The sequence below is a fragment of the Gopherus evgoodei genome, chromosome 23 (assembly GCF_007399415.2).
Source record: "Gopherus evgoodei ecotype Sinaloan lineage chromosome 23, rGopEvg1_v1.p, whole genome shotgun sequence".
Classification (NCBI taxonomy): domain Eukaryota; kingdom Metazoa; phylum Chordata; order Testudines; family Testudinidae; genus Gopherus; species Gopherus evgoodei.
This window is the reverse complement of record NC_044344.1, coordinates 9,013,083-9,030,747: the sequence shown is the minus strand read 5'-3', so window position 1 is coordinate 9,030,747 and position 17,665 is coordinate 9,013,083. Positions and strand designations below refer to the sequence as shown.

The following is a 17,665-nucleotide window of genomic DNA, read 5'->3' as shown; positions in this document are numbered from 1 at the left end:
GTGTTTCACTCTCACTCATCCTAATAATCTTGTCTCATGAGATTGAATATGGATAAATACAGTACAGACTAAATGAAAGACTCTAGTCCATCATGTCTGCAAAGGCATATAATCTGTCTGGGATAGATGATAAAGAGATGAAAATCAAACAGCATATACACATCTATAAACAATGAGCCCGATTCAAAAGCCATTCTGTTCATGGAACTCCAACTGAATGACTTCTGAATACAAAATGAGGCCTCACTTTGTTTTTGGAGTGTGAATTCGTGTTTAGAGGGCACAATGACCATCTGATAAATTATTCTTGTGTTCCTGGCATAGCTATTGTGAACATACGTTATATAAAAACACTGTTAGACTTTATAGTCTGTTTAAATGCACCGATAGCATGAGAATACTACTACACTATTAAAAATGTATCTTCTATCTTTCAACCTCAGATTGGGTACAGGTGTTGTCATCATCATTTTAGTTGTCCATCCCAACAGTTCTAGTTTCACTTATATTAGCCCATTCCCTGAAAGAGATATATAAAAATCATATTCTGATTCATATTCTGAGCCCTTGCAATGCATCTCCTTGAACCTGCAGTCAGTACATAGCGATAGTATCTGCTGAAACTGAATATTCAGCCAAGGTGACAGCCACTCACCTCATTAAAGCAAGTTGTTGCTGTTATTAGTGTCAGGGTAAAGAATATATTTACCACCTCAGGTATGGAGCTTCTTGGTAAACAGGATTTAGTAGAAAAAATAACATACAGCTGCTCCGAGTGGGAATCCTGGCTGCTTTAGTAGATTTCTGCACAGCTCTCCTATTACTTAGCCTTTGCAATGCATCTTCCACCTCTCTGCAGTTATCTTTATATGAGTGTTAATTATTTACATGTTATATCTTTCCTCATAGTCATTAGATACTTCTTAACATGCAATGCTTTTCCCACTATGGCTTTCACCATAGTTGTCTACTATTTGCAAGGCCATTTAAATGCATGTCTCTCATGTATTTTTAATTCTAGCCTGCTCTACTGGAAACATTTTTCCTAATATCCACTTGTGTTTAGCCCAGCTGCTTTCTGACCATAGTAATTTTTGATTGGATGTACACAGTTTCATCAACTAAGATGTGAATCTCTAATGCACTAGCTACTAATTACTTTACTGTTTTATGACAGATGGGACAAACTGGGGGGGTTAGATTCAAGCTTTGATACTTGCTGTTGATAACTAGTCACAACATACATTTTGCATGAAAATAAAAACCATTTTCTTCCTTCTCTACCCAAATAAAGTAAAGTTAACCAGAGCACATCTGATGGATTAGGCATCAATTTTTTTTACACTGTGTATGTGCCGTAGTAATTAGGCACCTTTGTAAAGCTGGGTAAATGTGAGCAGTTTTGATTCTCAGGATCCCAAGAACATCCTTCTCCTTAGTTTTGGTCCACATGGGTTTATGCCTTCTGAATGTCCCTTTGAGCTCCACGTTTGAATTAACTCTCAAACTCAAAGCAAAACTCAATTCAAACTGCTGTTTCACCAGGCTGTGCACTGAAACCATGCACAGCCAGAAATTTCACATGGTTTTAGCATGAAATCATAAATCAGCCATGGTACACGCTGAAGGTAAGAAACAGTTTGGGCTGAGGTTCAGGTTTCATGCAGTTTCCTAACCATTATGCACAGTGTGAATGTTTTGCACAGGCTTCACAACTAACACACATCATCTGGAGCTTTGAATCCCTATACTGTAATGATGATGATCATCTCAGTTATTGGACCTTCCCTGACCTTGAGTACAGGTGCCTGACAGGTGCGGTGTCATGAAGTTAATTCTTACTCGTATAGTGAGGGGAAACCAATTCCTACATTGTTCCAACCTTCCCACATCACAGAACTTGCCATTCAGAGCTCAGACAACCTGTAATACTGAGAGATTCATTTCTGTGGGCTTTCAGGCATCAGTTTAGTCCCGAATTTACCATCTTAAACAGATGAAGCCATAAATCACTGTAATGGGGGAGGAAAAAACCTTTTGCAAATATGAAATCCTAGACCAGAGCTAGCCAGGCTTCTCTCGCTTACAGTAATTTTTGCCAGAGGCAAAGATGAAGCACTCTGATGGACTGAAACAGAAACAATAAGTAATACTGGTTCCTGTGCCTAGAGGGTAAGTCCATACCTACTGAAGGACTATTAAAAACCTTTAATGCATCATGTGTGCTAATTGTATCATATCCTGATAGAGAGAGAACATGAGTGAGGTAATATGTTTCATTGGACCCACTTGTGTTGGTGAAACAGACAAGCTTTTGGGCTACACCGCGCTCTTCTTCAGGTCTGAGAAAGGTACTTGTATTCATGCCAGATAACAAAATACGGTACATCACAGTCATCAGTAGATAGAGCCCCGGAGAGTTAGCTGTTGTGTGATGTATGTCTTCCTGTCTCGCTCTTGGGGTAGAGCTGATGTTGAATGTTAAGCTCAGAGCTAGGTAAGCCCTCATCAACAATTAAGATGAAAAATCGCCATGTATTTTCACTACCTTAATGGGCGCACAGCTTGCCACTGATTTGACTAATAATAGGACAAGTATGTGAAAACTTGCTTGCATTTTGTTTGCTCACGGTGAGCTTGATTTTTTCCCCAGTAAAATGGGAATTGAAAAGGTGTGGAAGCTGTGTGAAGCACCGTTTAGTTCCCTTGTGCTGAATTTCAGAAACAAGCAGCTGAACCTAGGCTTGTTGACTTTGCAGAGAGCTACTGTAGAGATAGTGGTTGCTGAGGTGATTCTCTCAGGAGAATAGCTTTGAAACTGAAGTGTGACCATGTGAAACAGCTCTTAATTGACTTTCCCTGACAGAAGTGAACAGATTTGGAGGATGTTATGGAGGAAATTGAGATAATGGGACCTGGGTCAGCAGCACTGCAGCTGGGATGGTCTTTTTCCTTCCATTAATAAGACTGGAACATCCATTGTCCCATCCTCTCAGCAGCACAGAAAAGGAAAAACAAACAAAAAGGCTAAGTATTGTACTCAAATTTAACACATGCTCTTCTAGCTACATACAGTCAAGCAACAAACCGCCTGCCCTCCAGATTTTTCTTTTTGCCTGTTGTGCTGCTAGCACCTTCTCCCTGAATGCTCAGCGTGAGTTTTCTAACCAAAGCAAAGGCTAATTGGCATTGAAGGGAAACACTATCATTCTAGATTCTCCCACAAGGGAGCCCCTCAGCGCTGACTGTTTAATAATAGGACACAAGAAAAGCTCTTGCCTGATATTTTAACCAGCATTGGAACCAGTAATGACTTCTGCAGAGTGTCTGTGTAGCACTGTTAGCCAGTTGTATTATTTGACAGATAATATAAAACTATATACGGGGAGACCATTTTTAAAGGTTTATGCACAAAAGGGGCAAACTTATCATTGTGCATTTGTCGTTACCTCTGCACTTCTGGACCTAAACATTGCTCTAATACCAGGGCATTTTTTGCATAGACTTTTATTTTAGAACCTTTCCTGCAATGATTTCAAAGCATTTCCCAACATTAGGAAGGAAAGTGCTGTTACCTCTGTTATAGATGGGGGGGAAATTGAGGCTCAGAGGGTTGAAGTCAGCAAAGCACTGGGAGTCAAATGTAGACCCCCAGGTCTCCTTACTCCTTGTCTGCCTGTTAAGCCACATCAAACATGTTCAGAGTCTTTCAACTAGAGTCTCCTTTTTTCTTTGCCTATGTTGATCTCAGCAAAGGTAAGGAAGGGACAAGGTAGGCTGGTAGCTTCCTTTGCATCCCCTTAATTCTGGCTCTGGCCCTTGGGGCTGCACTGAATTGCCCAACCTTTAATCTCTCTCTATGGGTCATTGCTCCAGTGTAGAATAGCTGGCGACATTCCCTTTTTCTCCTGACAACCCCCAAGCCTGGGCGGATACTGACCTAGGGTCATCATTCCAGCTCTGTGCTGGTCCGAGAACGCTCCCCCATACACAGTTATCCCACTGGAGCTGTGTAAAGAGGTGTTTAGGGTAAGGGAGTATTTGGGCCTTCACCTAAGGCTGGATTAACCCATGACTGGGCCCTAAGCAAACAGATACTTCTGGGCCCCTACTTTCAACTATGAATAACAACAGACAGCTGATACATGGAGAGAAGGGGGAAAATACACTTCAGTGATGTTCCCTCTCATACACGCCATGGCAGTAAATTCCCATCCCAGCCTGTTCACTTTCTGCTGTTAGAGAAGGAAGTGGTTTCTTTAACCAGTGACACCCTCTCCCCTTGGCTCCATTGGGAATGGCAAAGAGAGCTTCAGCTGTGTGTGAAGACTGTCTCTCCCACTCATCCGCTGATGTGGGAAACTTGCTTCACCTGAGTGAGCAGTGTTGCAACCTAGCACATGGGGTTGCAACACCAAACAAATTTGGCCCAGCTGTGGCCCGCTCCCCCCGCCATGACATGTTCCAGTCACAATGCCACTTACTCACGTGAGTGAAGCTCTTTCAGTTCATGAATCAGTTAAAATAAAACAAAACCCACCGTCCCCCATCCCACACACATATTTAGGCCCTTCATACATGCCTAGTTTGTGTATGCATCAGCCTGGTTCTGCTTTCATCTCATAATAAAATGCTGTCACAGTGTATCTCTTCAGATTAAAAATAGTGAAAATTACAGAGGTCACAGTTTTGCTCCTGTACAGTGAGAACCCCAGAAGGGAATGATGGAAAGTGTTACCTCCTTCCAGTAATTACTATGTTGTATAGGCAAAGCAGAGTTAGGAAATCTCAGCTGCATTTGTATTCATTAAGCTTGGCCCATGAATACGTGCAATGAGAAATGCTCCGTATCTACAGAAGTGAGGCAATGTCACTTTTTCTCCCTCCCTGCGTCAAGAAAAGTTTATCCCACATGGAGTTATTTTTAGCAATGCAAGTTTCTGTTTTAAAAATTGAAAATTTTAAATGTGTGGTGTGTCTTTTAGGGGGACAGTCACTCTCCTTTCACCCTCCTAAATAAGTGCAGGAGAGAGGTACTAATCTGAGGGAGCAGAATGTCATTCATTAAAAATGTCTTAGGAAAAATGGCCTGCTGTGCACTGTATCAGAGGGGTAGCCGTGTTAGTCTGGATCTGTAAAAGCAGCAAAGAGTCCTGTGGCACCTTATAGACTAACAGACGTTTTGGAGCATGAGCTTTCCTGGGTGAATACCACCCACAGTGCTGTGCACTGTGCATTTTTACTAAATGAGGATGCAGTTCTATTCTCCTAAGGCCCTCAGACTTACGGCTTTATCGCAGAGTTCTTGGACATCTGCAGTCATATTCTCAGAGGTGCTGAGCACTTGAAGATAAAAGGAGCTGCAGGCACTGAGTATCTTTGAAAATCAGGCCACTGGAGTCTTGTTTAGAACACAATGCGGAGGAATAAATCTTTTGCAGTAAATTTCCCTTCAGTACACAGAGAATTAGGCATACAGCTATTACCCATTAATATTAATAGGAGACTTCTGGCTAATAGCCCAGGATAGCTCTATCAAAATTAATGAGAGATACTAGTCCTCTTTGTTTCACCTTTGCAGAATCAAGTCAGTTCATATCAGCCTTCAAAACTCTAAGTAAAGGTAGCTTGGTAATAACATCTTGTAGGAATTAGTGTTCAGTAGCAATCTAAACCGAATGTGTGAAGCTATAAAACAGTATCTCAAGTTGCCATGGTTTCCAGTGGAATTACCTTATAATATCATACAGTCTAGGTATTTTACATTCCTTTTTCTCTCTCTACGTCTCCACAGAACCATGCTGCAGATGGAGCTCTTAACTAGTCACGGTTCAAGAAGCTACTGTTTCTATATATTACCCAGCAAACTTCTTGTATACAAATTCATTTACACCTCAATACTGCAGACAATTTAAAATGCTGCTGCTTTCTTGTGTCACACACTGGCTTTTTTTAATTGTCTAAATTTCGCTTCAAATTGCAGATCTTGGTTTGTCGTTATGGAGATGCGTTTAATTGTTGAATGCATTTATTCTTCTATTTTCAGTAACCTGAGAGTCCCTGAAGTCTCTGAGCAATACGTTCTTCTTTATAATTGGCTGATGTGGTACAGGGGACAAACCGTAGGGTGGTTTTGTTTGTGTGTTTGATTGATTTTAGTCAGGGAGGTGAAAATGCCTCTTCAGTTTGATGAAGAGAAAAATTACAGTTTTAACAAGAATTTTTTAAATCCCTTGTGCACATGCCTGTATGTGTATAAAAAACGCGCCTTCATGCATGTATGTGTATAAAAAAACACACCTTGTGTGTATACTGAGCATATATACACTTATACACACTCTCTCTCTCTCTCTCTCTCTCTTTCTCTCTCTCCATCTTTTTCTCAGGTCCAGATTTCAAAAAATGCTCACTCCCAACAGCTCTCATTTCGGTACTGAAATGAAGTGGCCGTTTCAGAAGCAGCCATTGTTTCCAAAGGGAGCTGCTGGGTGCTGAGCACCACTTCTTTAGGAGCCTAAATGGGAGCTGGGCTCTTCTGAAAATCAGGCCCTTACTGGACTTCAGTATTGTGCAGGCTTCTGTTTTCATCTATGAAACTGTATCTCTTTCCTGCATAGCTCAATACTCCTATGTCTGTTTTCTACCCCAATTAATCTGTTTGCTAGTAAGAAAATTCATTCTCCCATACAGTACCTCTCTCCATGCTATATATCCCATTCTGTTTGAAACCCCAATTATTTTTTGATCAGTACAGATAAAACATACCACTGCCTGTCATTATGATTCTTTTTATGTTTTAGTGGCTGCAGACCTGTTTGTTAAGGCACATTCACGCAAGAAATCAAATACATTAATAACAGACTTAGTTCAAGAAATGAAATGTCTTGGTTCTGTCTTAGTTTAGCCAACACTTGCAGCACTAGTGTGCTCTGTGTGCTCCCCAATTACGTATGTACACCAAGGCACTCAGCTCACTGGGACACAGACACCAGGGATATGATATTGTGGTTAGTTATTTTACAGTGCCTAAAGGAGTGTTGGGTGCCGTACACCGCAGATAAAAAGATATGAGGTCAGATTCTCCCCCAGCTAGCACTCTGTGGTTCCAAGATAATTTGAGAGTCAGATTTCTTTGATCCTGTCTGTGTCCTTGACCTAGATTTTAGCCTCCATGTGGATACATCTGTGGTGGTTTTATTGGTAACTGTTCATCTCCTAGTAAGAGACAAGGGTCAAATGACCTTGCTGATTTTATTACATCCATCAGAAACCTTTGATCACAAAATGTTGTTGATTTGACTACAGACCCTTGCAGGGTAGACCAGTCTGTGTCAGAATGATTCCATTCCTGCCTTTTAAAGAAGTCCCAGAGTATGGCATTGGGCAATTACCCCTTGGGCTCTCTTCTATGGGATTCCACAGTTTTCTGTTTTGCCATTTATCCTGATCAGTATACATGTCAAGCCACTGGGTGATAGTGAAACAGACTGGGCTATGATAGCACCAATATACAGATCCTATGTACAATCCTGTGTCTTGTATTCATCAAAAATTATATCTGTTTGGCTGAGATAGGGTCTTTGTTAAGGCTTTCAGTTAAGATTGGATGTCTTTCTAAAAGATGTTCTCCAGTTAAACCACAAATTAAACTTGATACAGAAATCACTGGGTGAAATTCTCTGGCCTGTGTTATGCAGATGATCAGTCAAGATGATCATAATGGTCCCATCTATCCTTAGTCTCAGGGACTGACTTTTGTTTGTGTGTTTAGTACCTAGCACAATGTGGTCCTGGCCTACAATTGAAATCGCTTGACTCTACTGCAACACAACAAAATTATTGTAATAATAATGATATAAATGACAGTCTAGATAAGGTGATTTGATTTTAGTTGGCTGAGGAAAGCAACCAAAGGACATGACAGGGTAGGTATCTTGCCCCAGAATTAGGGAATGCGCCTGCCCTTTCCCAAAGAAATTTGCAATCTTGTCACACTTCTTCTGGATCTTCAATTACTTTTAGATTTCTAAGTGACTTCTGTGGTTGAGGGCACCTTTGTTCATTTCTGCATGGCGTAATCGATGAAACCATTCTTTGCTGCAGATTTTACTGCTCCAAGGTATTATTGAATCAACTAGCTTTGAAAGAGACTGAGTCCAAAAATTGTGGGATATTCATACAAATAAGAATAGCACCTGTAGTGACATAAAATTACAAAGATTTTGAATTCTCCTGCTTTGCAACCTAAGCTGATTAGTGTTTTATTCCATAGGGTGTAATATTGCACATATAGGTGCATTTCCTATTTTGCCTGTGTTATTTCTTGCATAAATTTTAATGAACTCTATATTAGTTCACAGTTAATCTCTATAATAAAATTTCAGGATTGTCGTTCTGAAGCATAGAATGTGTGTTGAGTCAGTGTGAAGTGATGGAGACAGCTACAGGCATAGTTGAAAGCTCTTTTGATTCAGAATATCACCAGGTTGAATCATCACAGGGTTTGTGACCTGTTGCTATACAATTTTTAAATTCTCAGCCATTTTAATTACACCCAGGCAGTGTACAGTAACAGTAAGGCATGTTCCTGTGCCAGGCTAAAAGTCCTACATCATTATAACGTCCGAGTAACTCAGTCAGTCCGCACTCTTATTCTGCAGCTAATTTACATGCAACAATGTCATTGATTATATGAGGGAGACTGCACAGATGGTGAATTATTTGGCCCAGCTGCCACAGTTCTTCAAAACCACCCACACCGTAACACAACCAGCACACACAATATCCCCAAACACACACAGTGCCTCACCGCAGCATCCACCTGTCATTCGCCACCTGCAGGAATCAGCACAAATCTCCCAGCACAGAATAACCCCCACACAAATCAACACAACTCTCCCAGCCCTACACACACATTTGCCCACCTTCCTTCATACTATCTGCGAGAACCAGATGGAGTGTTGGAGTCCAAAGGTTCTGTGGTAGTTGGAATGTGACAGCTGATCAGAAGGTGGGAATAACAGCTGTGCAGGGTAACAAAGAGGTGGTTGTGCCTCCAGCCAGGGGGACAGCCCTCTGTACAAACTGTGGGGAACATGGACTTTTAAGTTCTTAGCCATTTTGACTTTATAAATTACACAACACAGAATCCCAAAGCACAACCTCTCCAAACACAAGTCAACACAACCACCCTTTGTTCTCCACCAACACAACTCGATAGCCCAACCTCCTAGACACAACAACACAACCAGAACACACAATAACCCCAAACACAGACAGCTCCTTACCACAGCAAACATCCCTTATTTGCCACACACACAAATCAATACAAAATCTCCCAGCACTAGACGCATACTCACCCACCCTCACTCAAATTTACCGTAAACTGGAGCATCCCTGACTGGTACATGTAGTAAATCATTGGTGCAAAATTCAATCAGTTAAGTTCAATTATCAAATGATCCTTCAAAAATGTCCACTGTGAGTGGTGAACCTTTGTGCTCTGTGTGTGTGCTGGGCAGGACATTGGCTTAGAGCACTTTTTTTTTCAGGAGACATTTTCTCAAATTGTCTTAGCAGACTTTCTTTTAAGAGAGACTTTCCAGAGCTGTCTAGCAGAAAAGGAGACACTTGTCTTTGCTGGGACAGGAAGCACTGTGTGCTCTGCAGTTCTAATAGAAGCACACTGTGGAGCTCTGAATAAAATATGAACATGAGTCTCCTGGAAAAGCAGATTCACTGGGCCCAGTGTCAACTGTCTGTATTTTGGAAGGTTTTCATCCAGTTAGCTGCAAGAAAGGCAACTTGGATGTAAATCAGGGAGCTTGGAATTTACAGAGCACAAAGAAAATCTCTTGTTTCTGATGCACACTTACACTGCCAGAGTTGTGTAAAGGGGCCTTAGTGTAACCGTGTCTTAAAGTGGGAGTTAGTATAATTTACACCTATTTTAAATCTCCTTTACTTGGCCTGAGTGATAGAAAGGTGTCTTCATGTAAAAGAGAATCCAGCCATTAGCTCTTTATCTTCATCATCCATTGTAATCTTTGGGCACATTGAGAATTATTTTAAAATCACAAAACTGGAATTTTAAATGTGAGGAAATGTCTGTGGGCAAAGAGTGTAGTAGGCAGAAGATACCTACTCAAGCAGGAAGGAAGAGATGGAGGAATAGCTTTAGGGATAATATGGCTTTCCTTAATCTAGTGATGTTCAGTGTTAGAAGAAAGCAGTTCTTCCTGTAATTCTTTTGTATTGCTATGTGATGTAATGAAGTCGACAAATCAACTGAAAAAAAAAGTGTTCCCCCAACTCACAAGAGAGACTCATTCCCTCCAAGACAAGGTGCTCAGGAAATAGCTGAATAAACTGGGTTTGCTGCATGCCTCAAAAAAGTGAAAACAAAAAACAACCCCTCGCCCAAATCCTAGGCTTTTTTGGACCAGCAGACAAAGTGAGTTCCTCCCTCATCCTGAAAACACTGTGACCAGCCTGGCAGCGTTCAGAGTGTTAACTGGAATTGCTAGTTGATTTTAACTGCTGGGAAAGTGAATAACAGAAGTGGATCTCTGTAAGGAAGCCAGGGCACAACCCATGCAGGGCTTGGTAGGTCAAAATTAACACTTTAGTTTGCTTTTTGTTTGTGCTGTGGATAATGAATGATGGACTGTAGGGATATGCTTGAATATCAACTAATAGCAAGTGAATTGTGATATTCAGTTCTCTGACAGTCAGTGCCCTTGTGTTTCACTTTTGGGCCTCACCCGGGGTGAATTATGTGAGGCTTTTGTGATTTGAATCCATGTTCACTAGGGACTAGGGATAGAACCACCCAGTTCATGTTCATTGGTGCCCTCAATCTGCATGTGAACCCTGGTCTCCAATGGTGAAAGCCCAGAGAAGAAACCTAGCCCAAGCTGATTTGTTTATGCAGGGATGTAGTTTTCTCTTATGGTGAAACATTGTAATGGAAGCCCAAGATTTTTTTCTCCTTAAAATGGAACTGTGAAGAGAGAGGTTTGACACAGTCACAGCTCACCCCTATCAGATGGCGCTGATACGACAGCATGGTGTGGGGCAGTCCTAATACTGATTTGTAAAATCTTCAAACACAAGAACATAAGAATGGCCCTACTGGGTCAGATCAAAGATCCATCCAGCCCACTATCCTGTCTTCCAACAGTGGACAGTGCTGGGTGCCCAGAGGTAATGAACAGAACAGGTAATCCTCAAGTGATCCATCTCCTGTCACCCATTCCCAGCTTCTGGCAAACAGAGGCTAGAAACACCATTCCTGCCCATCCTGGCTAATAGCCATTGATGGACCTGTCCTCCATGAATGTATCTAGTTCTTTTTTGAACCCTGTTATGCTGTTGGCCTTCACAACATCCTCTGGCAAGGAGTTCCACAGATTGACTGTGCGTTGTGTGAAGAAATACTTCCTTTTGTTTGTTTTAAACCTGCTGCCTATTAATTTCATTTGGTGACCCCTAGTTCTTGTGTTATGAGAAGTAGTAAACAACACGTCCTTATCTACTTTCTCTACACCAGTCATGATTTTATAGACCTCAATCATATCTCCCCTTAGCCGACTCTGAAAAGTCCCAATCTTATTAATCACTCCTCATACGGAAGCCATTCCATACCCGTAATCATTTTTGTTGCCCTTTTCTGAACCTTTTCCAATTCCAATATATCTTTTTTGAGATGGGGGGACCATATCTGCACACACTATTCAAGATGTGGGCCTACCATCGATTTAGCATCAAAGCACCAAACAAGATCAGTTACCCATTTAGGCCCAGTAATTTTTGTATGGTTGATCCTTATTAATTTTTTTTAATTAATATTTGTATGTGTGTTTATTTTAGCATTTCTAGAGGAATTTAATTCTATCTTTCCCCTTAAATAACGTTCTTCTCTGTGTATACAAACTGTGGACCTCATTCTCATTTAAACTAAGGCCCTTTACGCTGCCCTGGCAATTTCTGTAATTTCTCCAGCTCTGTGCACTGATATAACAATGAAATAATTTCCCTTTCCACTTCTGCTGATATTGTTTCTTCTTAGCCAGCAGGTGTCACTGTTAAACAGATTCAATAATTCTAAGGCATGCAGAAATTCCAGTGTGTGTGAACTCTTCAGGGCCAGCTTAACCTACTGCTGAAAATAGAAGATGAGATGTGAAACAAAAGGATGGAATGTGATTAGTTTGTAGTAGCATTCCCGTACTGAAGTCCTGCCGTACCTTATGCAGCATTGATATAATATCAAGAATTCAAAGGAGACATATCAGAAAGACAGATATACATGGGGATTCAAATGTGTATATATAGAAATAATATCCCAGGTACATTGGGCAAAATACATCACACGTGTTACTCCGAGTATAAGGTAATGAGTTTTCATTGTGATTGAAGTGGACCATCAGAGCATCAATCAAGTGCCATCAAGGGGGCCATAAGCAGAGTGATTTAGAAGACTTATTCCAACAATTTGGTTTAATTTTGTTTCCTTTCTTTGGGCCAAATGATTCACTCCTGCACTTGCCAGTATCTGTTTTATCTGTCTCTGGTCTACTTTTCTTTCTCCTTTGCCACTTCCTATCCCCCCAACCCTGGGAGCACTATGTTTACTCTCCCCCTGATCAGACATTGAGCCATGCTGTCCTGAGAGAGTTAGGTGCTCTCTGCATAAAAGCAGTCTTGCACTTTTCACACATACAGAGTTTGATCCTGTCCAGAGCAGGTGTGGAGTGTTGTACAAAGTAAAAAATTGTGAGCAGGATGGGGTCTGGGGAAACCCCATCCTGATTTAATAAGAATGTTTCTAAACAACCACCAAGTCACTCCTGCTTTCTGGCAGGAGGGAGGCTTGACAGGGGAGCATGTCGTTAAGAACATTAATTGCCTGAAGAGCAGATCCCTATCTAAGTCCACTCCAAAGAGGACAGATTCCTCCCCAACTCTGTCTTCCAAGCAGACAAATCTTCGTGCCCGCTTAGGCACATCCTAAGCCCAAGGACCATGATAAAGAACATACACAGGAGCAAGACTCTGCACCAGCAGCAACGCTGTCTGCGGCACCATCCAGGTCAAGGGACTGAGAACCACCGGTATCAATGAAGAGCACCCAATGGGAGCTTCATTCACCAGCAATATCCCCACGGACCCCAGATGGATTCACCAGCAAAGAGCCTTTCCACTTCAACTCTGACGGGAGAGGCAGATAGGCACCCTGGGAAGAATGGAGATGTACACACCTGTGGAGGACATCTTTGTTCTCCTGGATCTGCAATCTTCCTTTTTGTCAGAACCAGTCCTCACCAGGGATATTTTGACCTTGTCAGGAGTCACAGTGTATGGAAAAAGAAGTCTATCCCGTGTCCCATCTACTAACTGTGGTTTTTCTTCAGCAGAACTGATAGCACCATCAACTGACCCAGGTCCAACTTTCTCATCATTGGGGTGTCAGAAGTACCAGAGGAACAGTCATCACCTCCACTCAGAGAGATCAATCCAAACTGGACATTGCGAGCTGCCTGGAACCAATTTTGTCCACCCAAATCTGGACACCCACCCTAGGACCCGTGGTACCCTGTGCTTTGGGAACCTCTAGAACTCACCTTTAACTCCTTATGACAGCACTGTTCGGGCCCTAGGGCCTGTGCATATAACTCCCAGGGTCTTTACAATTTAATAGGGAGTCATATTACCTTTCCCCTCCAAGAGAGCAATCAGAATTTCCTCCTGATTTGAAGAGGGGGAATACAAGCCAGATCCATTGTTACCGACAGAGATATTTTCCTCCTCTCCCAATGAGGCCGTTGCTCCAGATTCACCATCTCCTTTGGACAACCACAGCCAATTCCAGGAGCTGCTATGGAGAGTGGCAGAAGAGCTCTAGATCTCCAGGACACATGACATAAGCTCCTGGACAACCCACAACCCAAGGGATCAAGCTGGATAGCACTCCCTGTGAATGAAGCCATAGTGAAACTGGCAAGGACAGTATAGCGTACATTGGCAGGAAATGCAAGACATACTGCTCCAATGGAGCTCAAGGCCAGCACTCCAGAAGCGATGCTCTCCTACTCCCTGGGATAGGCCACTTGAACTGTGCCTTTCCTCCCATCCTGCAGCTATCCTGGGATTATTTGGAAAATTTAACAAGGCAGAGCGCAAGCCATCGTTGCACCCAAATGGCCCAGATAGTTCCCAAGTCTTTCATGAACGTCAACCCCGCTGCCTATCAGCATTCAATCCTTGTCAGATCTCTTGGCTCAAGAGAACGGCAAGCTCAGTCATCCCAGTCTAAATGCTCTTCATATCACAGCTTGAATGGTCATCACAGCCAGAACATTCCTGTCCCTGAGCTGTGCAAGCCGTTATTAATGACAGCAGCAAGGACTCCACCAGATAACATTATCTTGCCAAGTGGAAGTGTAACACCAACAGACCCCAGTTGTCAGTGGGCAAGATCGAACTTGGGACCTCTGAAGTTTAGTGCGTCAGCCTCTACTGCATGAGCAAAAGACCACTTGACTCTTAGCTAAGCCTATAGCAGACTTATTAATCTCTGGATGAGCTGAGTACAACTAGAGGGGGGACAGAGTACCACACTAAGCAAGCATACGTTAGAGAAGCATTTCTCTATCTGGGACCGGCAGTCATATGTCTCCAGAGATACCAAGTAGTCCTGGTATCTTCGATAACCTCCTTACCCTCAAGATGATGTGTCTTTCCCTTAGCTTTCTGCGGATCCACTTGACAACAGTCCGTACATGTCACTCACCAAAGGACAGCTACTCTGTCTTTATTCACCCAGTAACTACTAGGTTCCTGAAAGGTTTAATCAGAACTTTTCCAAATATATCAGAGCCAACCCATCACTGGGACCTTGATTTAGATCTTTTAATCCCCACTAAGCCACCCTTTCAACTCCTAGGTACATGTTTGACGTCTCACTTGTCAATGAAGGATGCCTTCCTCGTTGCCATTTCCTTGACCAGAAGGGTAGGTTAACTTGCGGCCCTAATGGCATACCCACCATACACAATATTCCATAAAGAGAAGGTCTCTCTACAACTGCACCCAAAATTCATCCCTAAGGTAGTTTCAAAATTTCACAAAAATTAGATAATCCACATGCCTGCGTTCTTCCCAAAGCTCCATGCTTCCAGGGAGGAGCGGAGGCTTCATGCCCACGATGTGTGATGAGCAGTGTGCCCGTGACATGTGATAAGTGTTGATATTTTACATGAAGAGAACAAAACAGATCAGAAAGTCAGGTAGATTGTTTGTTGCCATAGCGGAGTGAGCCTGAGGACAAGCTATTTCCTCCCAGAAACTCACCAAGTGGATTTCTGGCTATATCCTACTTTGTTTCACATCTGCTCTCCACCACAGAGTACAGGATCGCACTACAAGACCACAAGGAGCCTCAGTAACCTGACTGCACAAGGTGTCCCTGCTTCTTATTTGCAAGGGAGCAACATGGAGCTCCATCCACAAATCCACAAGACGTTACACCTTGGTCCAAGTCTCCTCTGCTGACACATCTTTTGGGATAGAGGTTCTACAAGCAGCCATACCCTCCTCTCGTCACAGTACTCTTGTCAGTCACCCACAGTGGAATACACATAGGGACCAGCACTCAAAGAAGAAAGGGAAGTTACTTACCTTATTGTCCCTCGAGTTCAAGATGTGTGGTTCCTATCTGTGTTCAGCTACGCATTCCCTTTCCCCTCTGCTTCGATCATGTCTGGATTAACAGTAGAGAAGACACTGGAGAGGCGGTCGGTCCACACCACCCCTTATAGGATCATAGAAGATTAGGGTTGGAAGAGACCTCAGGAGGTCATTTAGTCCAACCCCCTGTTCAAAGCATATACCTTCAGAGTGGTGCATGAGGAGTGCAGGGTGTAGACGCAGACTGACAGACACCAATTGCAAAAATTCTTGGGTCTCAGTCACTTGGAGCCCATGCATACCTGCAGTGGAATACAGATTTTCTGACTATTTCTAAAAGAAATCCAGTTACAGTAAGGGAAGTAACTTCCCTTTTTCTGCCTGTGCTCCGGCCCTTTCATATCCTGCATTCTGGTTAGTTGGGGAGCAGGCACACAGGGGCTACCCTGATCAGTCTGGAGAGCTATGCTTCATATTCAACTTTTCCAGTGTCCACATGTAACCCTCCTTTGTATTAGCCCTCACAGCAACAGTCTTGTGCATATCTTACATTGTGCCAGAACTTGCAGGATCAAGACCCATTGTCTCTGGAGTATGTATATGTTGGTATGGGAATATTCAGTGATGAACTGTGCAGCGTTAGCATGCGGCGACACGTACCACGTAGGAGAGTGAACAAAAGCTTTGATAACAGAGCTGGCAGCACTATTAATTTTTCACACAGAAAAACTTACATTAAAAATAGAAACCCACTGAGGATAAACCTTTGCTGTGGTGAAATTCGAAGCAAATCATTTCACTGGGCTCCTTGATGTAGAAATCATTCTGTGTTGTGTTTTTTAAAAAGACACTGCTGTTAGAATCAGTTTTTGTGTGCAGTTATCATTGACAGAACAAGTGACTGCAAATATTTATCAGCAAGCCCAAAGCCACTGCTTTTAGGTATAAGAAATATTGGAGAGGTAACATGTTGCTCGTGAATGCTAGCCTTTATTCTGAAATAGTTGGTGCATGCCTTATTCATAAGAACAGCCCAAACCATGCACACAGATATATTATACATACACACATATTCTACCAGCTGCAGCTGGAAAGCAATTAGGAACTACCTGCTGCCTTGGGCTGCATGGGTTAAGAATTGCACCTTATCTTCTGGTACACGGACCCAGCCACATTATTGGTGCCTGGATATGCCATTAATACCTACCGTTAATATAAAGAGCTTTGTGTTCAAAGCTCTTTCCAAACATTTTCTGACTATTCTTCAATCACCTCTGTGCAGTAGGCAAGTGTGAGCGTTATTAGCTTTGTTTCACAGATGGGAAAATTGAGGCTGACAGGCCCATGTATGGAAACAGAATCAGAGCCTAGTGTAAAGCTTCGGAGCTCCTTATTTCCATTCCAGTGCATAAGACCAGACATAAGGCCCAGAGCTGAGTTCTCTGAGTAGACTCAAATCACCATCCTTTTGGTTGAGGTAAATGTACGGGACATTGCCCGACAGATAAGCGGTGTAATCAGGTAAGTCATTAGATGTACTTGGTTTATTAAACTAACAGTAATGATGAGTTTTGCTGTACTGCTTGAGTTGCAGCTGCATCCTACAAAACTCAAGCAGTACATCACAGTGTCTGTTTCCTTATGATCCATTTTCTTTCCTCTGTCTCTTTATGAGCACTACTGAAGGCTGATCATCGGTAACGATCCTCCTTTTACAGTTTTGATCAGTGTATTTCGGAAGCCCGCCACTACTGTGAATATTACATTTGCGAGATTATCTTCTTTAAAGGGACACCACTGACTGAAAATCTAGTCAATTCAAAAAAAAAAAAAAGAAGAAGAAGAAGAATCCTAAAGTGGCTTCAGGTGCTACAACCTCTTCAAACTCCCCCTGCTGTTTTTCATGGTTTTCCAGTCACGTTCCCAATCCCATTTTGTGCATGGTTTTCTGTCCATCTCTGCTGTGTGGAAGACT

The 17,665-nt window shown here is 42.4% G+C and overlaps 1 protein-coding gene across 12 annotated transcripts in view; it reads left to right on the top strand.

Annotated features, from left to right (window-relative positions):
- Positions 1–17,665, top strand: part of TANC2 (tetratricopeptide repeat, ankyrin repeat and coiled-coil containing 2) — a 617,479-nt gene that overhangs the window by 547,645 nt on the left and 52,169 nt on the right. The gene's annotated exons all lie outside the window — the stretch shown is intronic.